Source organism: Puntigrus tetrazona, chromosome 3, assembly GCF_018831695.1.
Source record: "Puntigrus tetrazona isolate hp1 chromosome 3, ASM1883169v1, whole genome shotgun sequence".
Classification (NCBI taxonomy): domain Eukaryota; kingdom Metazoa; phylum Chordata; class Actinopteri; order Cypriniformes; family Cyprinidae; genus Puntigrus; species Puntigrus tetrazona.
This window is the reverse complement of record NC_056701.1, coordinates 10317622-10332222: the sequence shown is the minus strand read 5'-3', so window position 1 is coordinate 10332222 and position 14601 is coordinate 10317622.

Sequence of the window (14601 nt, the reverse complement as noted above, 5' to 3'; positions counted from 1 at the left end):
CCTACTGAATTATTTCAAGTTTGTTTTTAGACTAGAAGATATTGTTTAGAAACATATATGTTATATTCCACCATGTAGTTCATTTAATTTTAGTCAATCTTTTTTATTTTTAAGTACAGAAGTGGGCCTAAGTGAACCATTTTATACCGCCACACAAAATTAAATTTTACGTTTGGTAAAAAGGACATGAACAATGTTTTATTCAATTTAAATATTGAAAGCCACATTTTCAACCCCGAAGTTAATCGCAATATTGTATGTTACAAGTACCATAGACAGATAGATTAGATAGATAGATAGAAAAACACCTTTAAATATAATTAATATATATTATTTATTTGATCATTTTTAAAAACTCTGAGGCAGAAACAGGCTTGCATACATTCAGAGGTTGTTTAAAAACCTTTGAAAGTTATTGCAAACTAGTGAAGAAAAACACATTATTGACTAAAAAAATACATCCTGTGTTTGCTATTATAGGGAATTTTTTCACATCTGGAGCTTAGCAGCGTGTCTGTGAGCACAGTCCTTCTCAGTGAATCATTTTCTGTGAGTTCAGGATTTATGCTATTCAAGCTATTGAATTACACAGTGCTTACTAGAAGCCGCAGAACCGCTCGCTGTAAAAAGCGCTTGCATGGTTTAGAACCTGCCTTCAGCAAAAGCCCAGATCAAACAGCCAGTCAAATTAAAGGGGATTGATCTAGCTGTGCAAAAGCTAACAGATGAAGTTTATTCTAACGCTCTTTAACACATGTAATTGTGTGAAATTGTAAAGTCAGTGAGCTCATTTGTGTCGTTACAGAGAGTGGATGTCCACCTTCATACATTATCAAAACATCTGCAAGCCATTTTTTTTGTCCCATTACAAATTGATACAATTCCTCCAAAAATACAGTATCATACATCCCGCTACACATGCAAAAAGCAGTATATCAGTTTTTGATGTAACTTCGATTGGATTCGTCTGAAAGAAGAAAGTCATATACACCTAGGATGCTTGGAAGGTGAGTAAAACACAGGCAGATTTTTATTCTGGGTGAACTAACCCTTTAAGTATTTCAGGAAGTTCCTTCTTGAGTATTTAATTACGGTAGTCCGTTGGCATTGACAGAAGAATGCACATGAAAAAGCCTTTAACGGAACTAAACGGGAAGAATATTTGAAAACAGTAATTATTTTTTACGGTCCTGTTTGGTAGTGGAAATTGCACACATACACCTACAGAATGTGCTTCCCTAACACTGAAGTTATTCATGAAATTTCCAAAGACTTTACAGATGGTGCAACATATTGTGCCATTGTGTGGTCAAACTATGAGTCTGAAGTAGTAAGAGTACAGAGTCAAGCTTCAGCTGTGATTTACAGTCTCTTCCATATTTCCCTATACTAAAAAAGCCCCTTATGTTTACCGAGAACACTTAATGAATGCTTTCTATAATCAATGCATTTTTAACTCACGAATAACGACTCGCTGGCCCATAGTGCCTCTATAAGCTCATACATTAGTGAAGTGCTTCCTCTGCTGGGTGAAATCTATAGCGTGCTTTTAAATGCTGTGCTATTGAAGACGTGCCGCACATCTGGAGAAATCGGCTGACATACATCCTCTTATTCATCCCTCATCCATCATTTTTTGTTTCAGCTGGGTTTTTCCTGCCATCTGCCCCAAGCACAGTGCGATGCCTTTTCTGATTGTTTTACATTCGCTAGATCGCTGACCTGTGGGTGACCCTAGCACTATTGGACATAGATTACCAGCACCTTAAGTGAAAAGCAATTACATTTATCTCCATATGGCACAAAGGATCTACAGCAGACCGCAAAGAGATCTGAATTAACACTACACTGCTCTGCCATTGACGGGAGATGGTTCAGTGATGGAAAAGAGTCTCCTTTCACATTCGGTTTTACAAGGCAAACAATACAAAGCTGCTTTCATTCCGTTTACAGGAGGGGTCATGCGGCACAGGCTCAATTTGAGCCCTGGAGATGAAACACAATGAGCTGGCATTTGGGGCAAGAGATAGCGCAGAGGGAGAGGAGAAATTCATCACGGTTTGGTGATAAATCAAGGAGAAGCCATCACTAATTAAAGTGCATCAGCAGTGTGTCTCTCGCCTCGCGGCGTCGCTTACAGTATTATAACTTTCAGTTCTGCGAATTATGCGCAAAACAAAGAAACTCATTTGTACAGAGAGGATGAAACCAAAACGGTCTAAAACTGGCTTGCTTTTATCCACATACAAGACGACAGGGCGCAATTGTTTTCATAGCATATATTCGCCATTTACATAATGTTTAGTCATGGTAGGTAATGAAATGCAGCTGAAAGAGTTTATGAGGTGCACCTGCTGGGCCGCTGGACGGGTCATTTGTGTAATTTTCATTAGGCGGACAGAAGCGATTGGCATCCCTGTCGCCATGGTACGGCTATGTCTGAAGGTATCGCTGGCTTGAGATCCAGATTTATTCTCCTTCGCAGATGAGAGGAATCTCTCGTGCTTCCTGCCCCCGATGTTGCTCAAATAACAGTAATTAAGACATGTAAATTATAATAAATTATGTTCCTCGCTGTGGGTGAAATGGAGGTTGAAAATAAGCGTAAAATAAGCAGCGTGCTGCACATGAAACCAGAGATACTGGCTGTTTTGTAACGACATTCATTTCCAATGATACGGCATAAATCCTTTCCAGATCGAATAAATCAAACAGTCGCAGGATGGCAATGCAACTCGAGAGAGTTTCTTATAAAAATATATAATATAAATGTAGCCTTTATGTACCTTCTTGTTGTTCCTGACCCATCGGTTGTATCTGTAGAAAAGCAAATAGAGGCATATTTAAACAAATGAAAGTTCGTAAAGACAGGTGTCCTCTAAAACACAATACTAAAATTGATCTGAAACACATTTATTTTATGCTAAGTACTTTACAAATACAGTATGCTTAATAAAAAATGCCCTGCGGTTGTACTCTGCAATTATACTGAACTGGTATACTTAAAGTTCGCCTCATTTTGTGCTTAACACACAATTTAATTGCGTGCAAGTAGTGCCAAAGTCCAACTACTGATTCACTGAAGTATATTTCATTGTGCTAAAATGGAACTATTTGCAAGTATACTTTATAATAAATATCTTAGTACGGCATCTTTTTTAATGAGGAATATTAAAATGTTATAAATGTAAATTAGTTTTATCAAGCATTTTGTAATAGTGCACTTGACGACGACGAAAAAAAAAAAAAAAAAAAAAAAAAGGAAATGTTGGATGCTGTTAGCTGGAAAATGAAATAAAATTAAAAATGTCTACGGACCTAAAAGCACTCACGGTTGAAGAAACACCCGTGTACGTTTTATCTACACTAGATGCTCTGTAATTTGATGTCAGATAGACTGTTCTCTCCATCATCATGGGATTCCAATTGGTCTCTCAGATCCTGACATATGCTCCAGACGGAGAATAATCAAAGGTCTTATCAGAGCTTGATGGATGGTCAAATCAAACAACTCCATCTGTAGGACTGGAATAGGCCCTTGAATGGAAACTTGCTCTCTCTTTTTCTTGCTCTCTCTCTCTCTTCCTCTCTCTCTCTCTCACTTCCACTATATTTTCTATTTATTTACAATAACTGACAGCCGAAAATTTAACTGCTACAGAATTACAACAAGGCCACCGCCCTTCTGTGTCAATATTAATTCAAATGCATGACTTAGAGGCGAAAAAAAAAATGCAGCTGCAGTTCACCTTGCATTGACCTGTCTGAGTTTTTAATGTTCTTTAAGTGGCTGGGTTTGTTCCGCAGTGTCGTTTCCGCACGTGATGAATTCGGTTGAACGGGGTGACGGCTGTTGAGGTGCAGGGTGGGCGGACATGGGGGAGACACGTGTTTTGCACTGCATCGCTGACCACTTCTTAATGGATACGGGAGATTTATGCAAGCAGTCACAAAGAATGGGGTTGTATCGCTCTCGCATAGCTCAGCTTCAGAGTGGCCCGTCTGAAAACCCGGTGTATATTTTATCTGTGCCAGTTTTATAGTTGTGCAAGTCTGGAGGATATTAACCGAACCGCAGACGCTTTCTGAAACACAATAGAGCTGCCACTGAATCTTGTGGCACTTTCTGAAACATTCCTTCGTTTATTATACTCATCCGCAATCCTGAATCATTTATGAGGGCGTTACGACATCATCTACCACTATTCGCATTTAATTACTTTTGTTTAGCGAGAATATGACAATTTAAGGGATTGTTCATTCGTGCGTACCCTATTAGGCACAGTTAATAAACGGTGTGGTTTGGTGTAGCAGAGCTGCATACATACAAAAGATTTTAGAAAGAAAATATATTATAAGAAAGCTTTCAGAGTTCCGAATGCTGACTACTGAAAAAACTAGCCGCTCAAGAAAATTGTACATGGATATATCGTTTCATCCAAGCCAAACTCACAAGAAAACCTTTTTTTTTTTGTATGAAATTGTATGATGTGAATCACAGAAAAGCATGTGATTACGCATGAAGGTCCGTCCACCCCTAACCCCACCACTGAAAATAATAGTCACTGCAAGCAGATTGTATGAAAATGTGCAAATGATACCATATTCATAACTTATCCAGTAATTATCTGAAATGTCAACTATGAATTGCTATCAAATAGTGTTGATTTCATCACGTATCATCAGCCTCTGTTTGCAGTGTCTGTTTCACTAACAAACATAACGAACGCGTTCCTCTTATAAAGCATATGCCAAAATATGGTTTGAATAACGCTCTCTCGGCCACTGAACGGTCAGATCACAAACGAATCCCTCATTATTTTTTGTTTATTCAAAACTAACCAGAAATACATAAGCTACTTTATTTCTGTGAGATGTGGTTAAGTGACTCTACTTAATGTGGCTGTGCGATTTAGAATGCGCATAACTGATTTGCTGAAAGCAGTGCATTGTAAAGGTACTAGCCTTACTGTTGCAGATTTAAAAAAAACCCTTTCTTTATTCCCTTAATTACATGCCCGGTCTCAGGAATATGCCAAAAGCATGTGGGCTACGTGTTCTCTTTAAGACAAACGCTGCAAGATTGATTCACATCCAGCAGTGTGTGTGTTCAAGGGCACAGCAAATGTAAAGAAATCTAATTAGTCTACAATATATGGCAGAGGAGACGTCTTGTACCAGCTTTTGTACTTTGAGATTCTATGTAAATTCATGTCATGGGTAACATAAAAAAAAAAAAAGTAATGCTATAAAAACCTCCATTTGGGGAAGAAAATTGCTGCTTTGTAAAATTGAGAGTGTAGGAACATTTGTAATGATACAAGCTAATTTCTGAGCGTGCAATCGATTGCTTTATTCACATGAATTAAACCCCCTTATAAGAAATGCATATGTTTTGGAGTCACATTGTGAGATTAATTTTGACTCTGTCTTCTAAATTGGAACTGATGGCACCCCGGTTCATTTGTCATTTGTTAACGGCGGTCTCAGTGACACACTCACTGGAATTCTCCATCAATTAGATCAATGGATTGATTAATCCCGAAGAGCTACAGATGGTTCAGGTGCTTATGGACAAAATCTGCCTAACAAGACTGGACAAGCCCTGATGCTGCTTCTTGCCATTCCTTGCCACTGTTTTCCCATCTTACATGATATTTATTTTAGAAAACAATTCTATAAATAACACATTTGTACATTTAGTAATTTAGCAGGCGCTTTATCCAGAGTGACCTGAGGACAATGGAAGCGATCAAAATAAAAAAAAAAGAGACAAGGTTAAAGATAGATAGACAGATATGTTTTTAGATTTTAAGTTTAAACATTTAGCGTCACGTTTTTAGAACGTTGCGTCTTGTGAAAGATGCTGAAAACCATCACGATCATCCGTCTAGCGCACATGTTTACAAATAAAATCCATTTCACACTGTTTCTTTAACTGATTTGTGCTCCTTTGGCTGCATCAGATTGTAGCTCGTATCACACGGTGTTTACATTCTCTGAGCATTATCCTCTGACACATTCTCATTTAGATAATTGATACACAGAACGTACCCTGCCACATAACTATGGCTTTCATAGCACCAGCTATAATGTACTAATGTATGCAGCTAATGTAATGCACTCAATAGAAAGCACTTTTACACAGTTCATTTGCACAGCTTCCCTGCAATGTGTCGTACCAATGCAAACGGTAGCAGTCATTTGTCAGGACTGAATATTTCCAGAACATTTGAATCATTTGTGCGAACATTTTGTTACTGCGCTACCAGTGCAAACGATGCGATGTAGGCCTATGTGATACGCACATAATGTGTGTGTACGCTTTATGAACTCTGTAAACAATATTTTTAATTCTTCTTGAATAATGCTTCTGACCATCTATATTCATTTCTCTTCTATTCTTAATTGTGTTTTCATAAGGCATTACGCAAACATTTGCGAGCGAGCTGCCTAATAAAGAGTTAACTTTTTTTAAACAATCCTTTTACGAAGCACTGCAGTGATTTTCCAAGTAACTGATAAATGCAGTCCACTGCTCTCCATATATAAAAAAAAAGACTCACTCACTTATGTGATTAGCGATAATCAAATTGCGCATATGGGGAGGTTGATTACAGCTTAATAAATAACGTGGGGTCTCCAGAGCGATATCAATCAATTCACATTGGTCAATTCTCATTAGGCTTCGTTGCTCTGAGCTATGGAGGGCAGACAAACATAATGGATTTTACTCACTGCCAGTCTGAGATATTTCTCTCACCTTTTACGGAGCTGTTTTGGAGTCTGGCATAGACTGAACCCCTGTGACAGGTGAAACAGCTGCCATGCCATATTGTCCTCTCTAATGACCTAGTTTGCCAGGTGAGGCCAGGCCCACCGCAAAACACGTCCACCTTAATTACCGTTCAATTACCTTGGCTGGGACATCAAATCCATCAGAGGAGCTTTTACCTAAACCACTGGCTTGATCTAGAGACCGAGCACACTTGAAGTGATAGCCAAGATGTGATATTTGAAAGTGTAATGGACAGCGCAGATATTAATGTTCTCGCTACAGTTATTACTACCATTAAAAAGTTGTTCAACACTGGTTATTAGACACTAGCAAGTTAGCATATTAGAATGTAATGGCTGCTCAAAATTCAGCTTAGCCATCACAGAAATACATTACGTTTTAAAACATATCAAAATATAAATCAAACTGTACGTGTTTTTAAACCGTATTTGGTTGGTCAAGCCCTGTCGGACGCCATGTTGAGATCACGTGATTAATCAACGCTGTCTGACGCCGCTCTCGTGCCGCTAGGTGTCAGTGTAAGTTAGCAAAACATAAACTAATTAATCCAGCGACGTCGTCAGTTAGTAACCTGTGGAAATTTACGCGGGTTTTAGATTTATGAATAAGGCCAGTTGTATTACTTAAAGACACTGTAACATTTTGTTCTAAAACAGAATGAAATGCAGCCTTCAAATCTACATCTGAAGCTGCTTAACAAGTTGCTGTAACTGTTGCTTTGGTCATCAAGCATGTAAAATCAAACCCACTTGATAGCTTATACGACTAAATTTGATTTAAAAAGAACACATCTCGTCGAAGGGCATTAGCAATCATGTTATTCATGAATTAAAAACTAATCATAAAAGCGGAAGCTCCAGAGGAACCTCGTGAGTTTAAAAAAACCCCATAGTCTCTACAAACTGAGCACTATAACAACTTGAGAACTAGAAAAAGCAAATATATTTGTTTATGGTGGATAAGAACAGTAACAATTGAACTAATTTTGTTAGCTATCTCAGATTTCCGTATTCCCTCAGAGGCAGCTAATGTCGTGATGATCATGATATAGACGCTTCAGCAACAGCTGGGCAGTGTAATGAATGTGCTCAATATCCAGCAGGAAGAGCACTCCCGTGGGTTCATCTTTTTCCTTTTACTGTCATTAACCATATGCCTCCGCGGTGCGTTGTTTTTCCTTTCATTAGATATTTATACATTCACAAAGCCGCATTAGTGTGGACACTCATTGTCTAGACCGCACTTGTAAGATAAAACCTACACGTGTCCACTTCGCCAGCTACTTTTGTCGCAAACCACATTTCACTTCCAGTCACCTTTCCTCTGTTTGCTTCGCAAGATGGGTCTTGGTTTACCGAGCAGAGTATCGGGAGACGACAGTACAAACATCTCTTTGAAGAGCCTTCTGTTTGATGCTGAACTCTCACAAGGGATTCTGTCACAAGCTGACACCAAAACATGCACTGATCCGTATTCCACACAAACCATCACATTCCCAAGCCGGCTCTCAAAAGGCTTCCAGGCTCAGGGCTGTATATTCTTAAAGGCATTTTATATAAACAATGAATCACGATTTTCTTCTTCATCTGCACTATTCTGCCCTCTGGAGGAACCGTGGCGTCCTGTTGGGAGCAGGCGCTGACAGGAATGGATCTTTTTTGCTCTTTTGCATTTGGGAAAAGACTCGCTGGAGTGGTAACGATCCTCGTCAACTTTCATCTTTAGGCAAAAACGCTGGCGTGAGATGCTGCAGAAGTTCTCAACAGGTGGGCCGCGACTCAAAAGATCACAGGCTTGTTCTGATTGAAACAGCTGGGGGAAACCACTCTAACATAAATAGTGTATATAAATCTAAAATACAATGTTACACGGCAAAAAATAAATGCAATCTGAAATTATAGAAAAATTCAAACTCAAAACGAATTACTGCGTCGTGTAGGCTATTCAAAAGAGAAAGCTTTAGCTCTGCTGCCATCTACTGGTCAGAGGAATAAAAGAAACAGTCCATATGAATCCATAATGTCAGTTTTTTATATAAGGGAGGGTATTTGCTATACAATTTTTATTATTATTTGTTTCCGCCAATAAATGAATGTATAAAATACATATACATTTAGCAGCATGCAAATTAAATTCAACTGAATTAAACTACTGAGTGATAAATAAAAATATGTACCATGGAAATAAAATATAATAAAACAAAAATTAAATAAATAACAACCAGTGTTGTGCTATTTCTTATAGTGGGCGCCTTAGCATGTAAATAATAATACATAAATAATACATGGACATGGTTCTGTGATATATGTAAGAAATAGGGCATTACCATCTGACATACAGATGTATAGCCATTGTATTTTTGGAGGGGGATCTGTAGTAGAATAAAATCAAAACACTCTCCAGTGTAAACTGTGCTTTTAAATAACATATTTAGATCTATTTTATGTCCATTAAATAAAAAAAGAATGAATTACTGAATTACTAAAAACCGATCAATGTTATAGATATAGCGTTATCTATTATAGGAGCCCTTGATGTAGTACCACTGCAACAACCACAAGGAGATAGCCATAAACTTTTGTCTGTTTTTCCTCAACATGAGTGGGTGGCAAACTATAAATCTTGAGTGTGAAGAGGTTAGGTAAAAATGATTCATATAGTTCCTCCAGTAATACACGTTTGACCTCTCAGTGTTCATAAAACAATTCCGTCTTTGTCAAATAATTGTTTGCCACTAATTCTTTTTTTTCTTTTCAGGATTTGTTAAAAAATAATCGTGAATTCAGTCATATCTAGCTTGATAGGATTTTGTTTGTATTGTGAATTGCTTTATGTCCCAAAGCACAAGAGCGAATGTGAGTTAATGATAAAATTTGCAAACTAACGGCTCTTATGAGTTTTAATGAATCAAACGCATACGGGCCAACCAGTGAGGTCCGGTATTCAAGTGAATGGCTCTTTTGAGCACATGTAGTGAATTAAAAGAATACAGCTCAACCAGTGTAGTCTAATTCCAGTACAAATTATTCTTATCTCGTTCTTTTCAGCATACCAGCAAAATGTATTGCAAGCGAAAGACTCAAATGAGTCACTAATGAGTTCTTTTTCTTTCTTTTTATTGAAACTAACGGGCCTACGACTTCTGATGAGCTGCAAGACATAAACTATAGCTCAGCAGACCTTTGTTGTTCATGTAACACCACTGTGCGCATTTTGCATGTTTTTTTGAAAGCATCAACTGAGAGCGTTTTTGCCACCTCTATAAAGTCTCTCTATATATATCATTACATTTACCACAAACATTTATATAGTGCTTTTTACAATGCATATTGTGTCAAAGCAGCTTTACAGTCTGTGTAAGAATCGCTCTAATTTTATTGCTGAAATGTTATTGTCATTTAGCAAGCCTTTATTCCTTACAAGCGTTAAACTCTTCACGAACCCCCTAATGTAAAGCCACAGTTTGTTCAGCACTCTAGTTGTGTTCACTTCCCCCCATGGTCGCACACGTTTGTGCAAATGCTGACAGAGCAGCTATAGGGAACACACCAGAAAAATGTAGTCATTTGGTAGACAAATACTAATTCAGACACACCGATGCACGTCAGCACGTCCCCATTCTGTTCGGTTCAGCGATGATAAACAACACCCTGTGTATCAGCCATACAACACACACTAAAGGCTTTTGAAAAACCGTCGGGAGCGTTTGCACACAAGCGTCCTCTGTGATGTCAGTGACCATGCACGACGATTTTGGACGCCGGACAGAAAACGCATTAAATCCCTGACATGGCAGCTGTGAAAGTAAATTGTGAGAGAGCATTAGGATTACGTTTTTCCCCGTAACCAAACTTGTTACCGAGGACGGAACGAAGCCAGACCGGTAGACGTACGGATTGTGGTTTGCCTTTCTTGAGCAAAACAGAAGGGAATGGAGACGAATGACAGATTGAGGGGAGAAAAGAGGAGCACAATGCTGCATATGCCGTTTGAGGGGGCTAGACAAAGACCAGTCGCTACCCCCTCCATCCCCCCTCTCAGTGCCAGCTAAAAATACTTCCTTTTCAGGCTTGCGCGTGGCTGCCTTTGATCTGCGGGCCACTCCGGGCCCTGTGCGTCAGCAATGACGTCAATCAAGCTGGAGAGGGGCTCCTGTTGTAGGTGGAGCGGCTTGTGGGTGGGCTGCTGCAGCCGGTATGAATGAACAGCCGAGTGCTGAGAGATCTGCATTGTCTGTCGAGCAGGGGCCCCCGGATCCCATCCTTATTCAACCCCTCGCGCTGTACATCGGCCGTTAATTGCCACCCTCTCAAAAACATGTTTATTTACGTTGTTAACATCGCGTCGAGGCGCTGCTTGACATTGAGTGTGTCTAAAAACATGTTTGAATCCAGTTCTTCGGTTCACACACCAAACTGTGGATCTGAAAGTGCAGACAACTATAGGGGTGCAACTGCGTATCATATACCGCGATACCAAAATACAACTTGTGTTATAAAGTATCGTCGCGCAAAAACAAAACTTTAGACTGATTGAACCAAATACGGCTTTAAATATGGGAAAAAATACATTTGAGCTTCAGCAGTCATGTTTCTATCCACCTATTTTTATGCGCGTTTTGGGATATGGCATTAAAAAAACCTTGGATGGAAATGTCAAGATACATACTGTATAAATTCTAAAAACGTGCATAAAAAATCACGAGCTCAACTAAGTTGGATACATTTCTTGGCCGAGAAGAAAACGTGCACATAAAGTACGATGGAAACCGAATAAATTACTTAAAACTGGACCAACCAAAACACTGCTCTTTTGTCATTCTAAAATGCTTGAGCAAAGGCTCATCAAAATGCACTGTTATAATTAACTCCCAGAACTTTGTTCCCAAAAAGCAGACTTCGAATTTCTGCATTTGTTTTCAACAGTCTATAGTCAAAGGTGTATATATTATACTGTAACTCTAAATGTATTTCTAGTTAAATTAAAGTGGTCCGTGCTTTCTGTTTAGCTGATAGTCATATGATGATTTTCATTTATTCACTTTTTGTGCACCGGCACTTTGTTTATGTATTTGTTACGTCAAGCAGTGGTCTTCAGAGCGATTGGAGCAGGCAATAATGGCGACGCAGTGATTCACAAGCCCTCGCATAGAAATCTGAATGTAACTCGATAAACACAAACACACACACACACACTCTCACATACGGTTACTTGGCAACAACACTGTTACTAAGAGACTGATTGCAAAGGAGGCTGGTTTCTATGGCAACAGCTGTGGCTGAGTCATCCGCAGTGCAGCATGTTGCTGGACTGGCAAGCTGATCAGTCTCTAAGTCATGGTGAAAGTACAAGGCCCCTGCGAATCAAATTGCTGTTATGTCACAAAGAGTGATGTGATGCAGTGCAACACATTTTTATTCCCCAAATCTGCTTCCTAAGAGATTAAATTACACCGGACGCATGGAGGAGGGCTGGTGTGCCGAAGCAGATCTATACGCTAATACTCTGCGTCCTTGTTCGCTTTATTATTCGATGGACAGTTGTGTCCTCTTCCATGAGGTCTGCTTTGATTCAGAGCATTGCTGAACTGAACAGGTTACGCACCCGCCCTATAGACATCGCTCCAGCTGTTGAGGCCTGTGGCGACATCTGGGTGGAAAGTGAGGTTTGAGTGCAGAGCGATCTGATTGGTTGTTGTTGACCCTTGCTACATAAAACAAACAAACAAAAACAAATACACCAAAGCAGCTTGAAATCCTGCTTTATGAATCATGCCACATCTCTCAAGTATGATATACTAGGCTATTTAGAAAAGCCTTAATCTGCTGATAAAACAAAATGCATTTTCCAACTCTAAATATATATATATATATATATGAACACACATAAGTAACACAGGTAAATATTTTGAAAATATTGTATATATTTATATTCTTATATTTTATATTATATAAAAATATATTGAACACAAACATATTTTACTTAAATACATGCATGCACTTTTTTTAGATGTAATTATTCACAATAAATATATATATATATATATATATATGAACATAAAAACACACATACACACCCAATAAATAATTCATTTTATTCAATTTGTTTAACTTTTTATAATACTAATTTCTCCTGTATCTTAAAAATGACTTTTTGCAAAACGGTTGCAGTCATTTTCATACGGTTCAAATATCCTGCATATGTTTGTTAGTTTAACACACACAGATTGTCAAACTCACTCTCAGGTTTACCCTGTTGTCACAACTATCCTGACCACAGTCTACCGTTGGTGGATTGATTTGACTGTGCAAACGAGAGAAGCATTTTCAGGTGTACTCTACGCTCTTTGATTATGGCATAATTAGGCAATGCAGTTGTCATTCATCACCTAACGACAAAAACAAAGGAGATCTGTACCAAAAAAATAAAATGGTAGTTACACACGGCCACATACTTTGCGTTGTTTTCATGCTGGCATTTAATTAAAGTTGCATGGAGGAGTGGTGCCATATAAAGGGTTCTCTTTCGATTACAAACAGGGAGTAAAGGCTTAATTTGTACCGAGAGAAGCATGTTTAAAAATTGCAACTTCTCTTCACACATTTCACTCCCGGCCATGTCCTGTGTTAGAGGATGTGTCACCAAAAAATTTACATTCTGCCATAATTTACTCACTTTCGTGTTTATTAGACATTGGTTGATTTTAAGGCACAAATGAAGACATTTTAAATGAAAGCTTAGACTTATAACTGAAATGCATATTGTGAATAAAAGCCTTACTTAAATCCTTTTATCACAGGCAGGTTGCATAAACATATAAGATGTTGTCTTCAGAACCAACTTGTTTGACCAAGTAGTAGCTAACCAAGAGGTTGCCAGACTAACTTTGCGGACTCAAATTAGACAACTTTCCACTTTTATAACCGACTTTCAGAAGTTATAAGCATTCCTGAAGAAAAAAATAGTTAACTAAAATGGGTTAAGAAAAATGTAAACCCCATAACTCTTCGCAAGATGCCAATTTAACTGCTCGTATCAATTTATCGTTTGCCTACACTTTTTACGACATTTGCTGTAGTTTATTTATTGACCGTTTAGAAAAAATCGATTTGTTTATGTTTTTATAACTGAAATAATACGTGGGTGAATAACTGTATTGATATGGCATGAATTACTTTTATTTGCATTATCAGCTGCAAGGAAAACCTGGACCTCATTACTGAATTTTCCTGACAAATTCGCAAGTGGAAAACGGAAGCAGAAAGTGGAAAATATCAGGTTTTGGCAGCCATAACTTGGTCCCTCACATACCTTGTTTTTTTTATTGACATGCCATAAAACCATAACCGTCTCCCTCTCTGAGCTGCTTTGTACAATAATCCAGAGTAAGCACATCTTTATGAGATTCCCTAGACCTGCAAGTTAAAGTACACAGACGCGCACACCAATGGTGAGCCGTGTCTGCGAAGATGGGGCCTTGATTGTGAGGGAATCCTTTGTATGGCATGAAGTCATGACTGATGAGATTGGTGCCAGCCACGGAGAGCCCGAGAGGGGCCCTTCCATTTAGAGGCCCACAAAAACAAGCAACCCAGGAAAAGAAAAGTGAAGAAACTAGATTTAGGACAACGCTGCTTTCGGTCTCAATTTAAAAGAGCTAAGCAAATCCCCAGGGCAACCCTCTAAACAGGCAAATTCAGTACGCCAGATGGCTAGTGAGACCCTATACCCTAAATAGCATTAAACACAATACAGTCACATGCCCATCCACCCCACCTTCGCCCATCGGAAGAGTGAGTTGC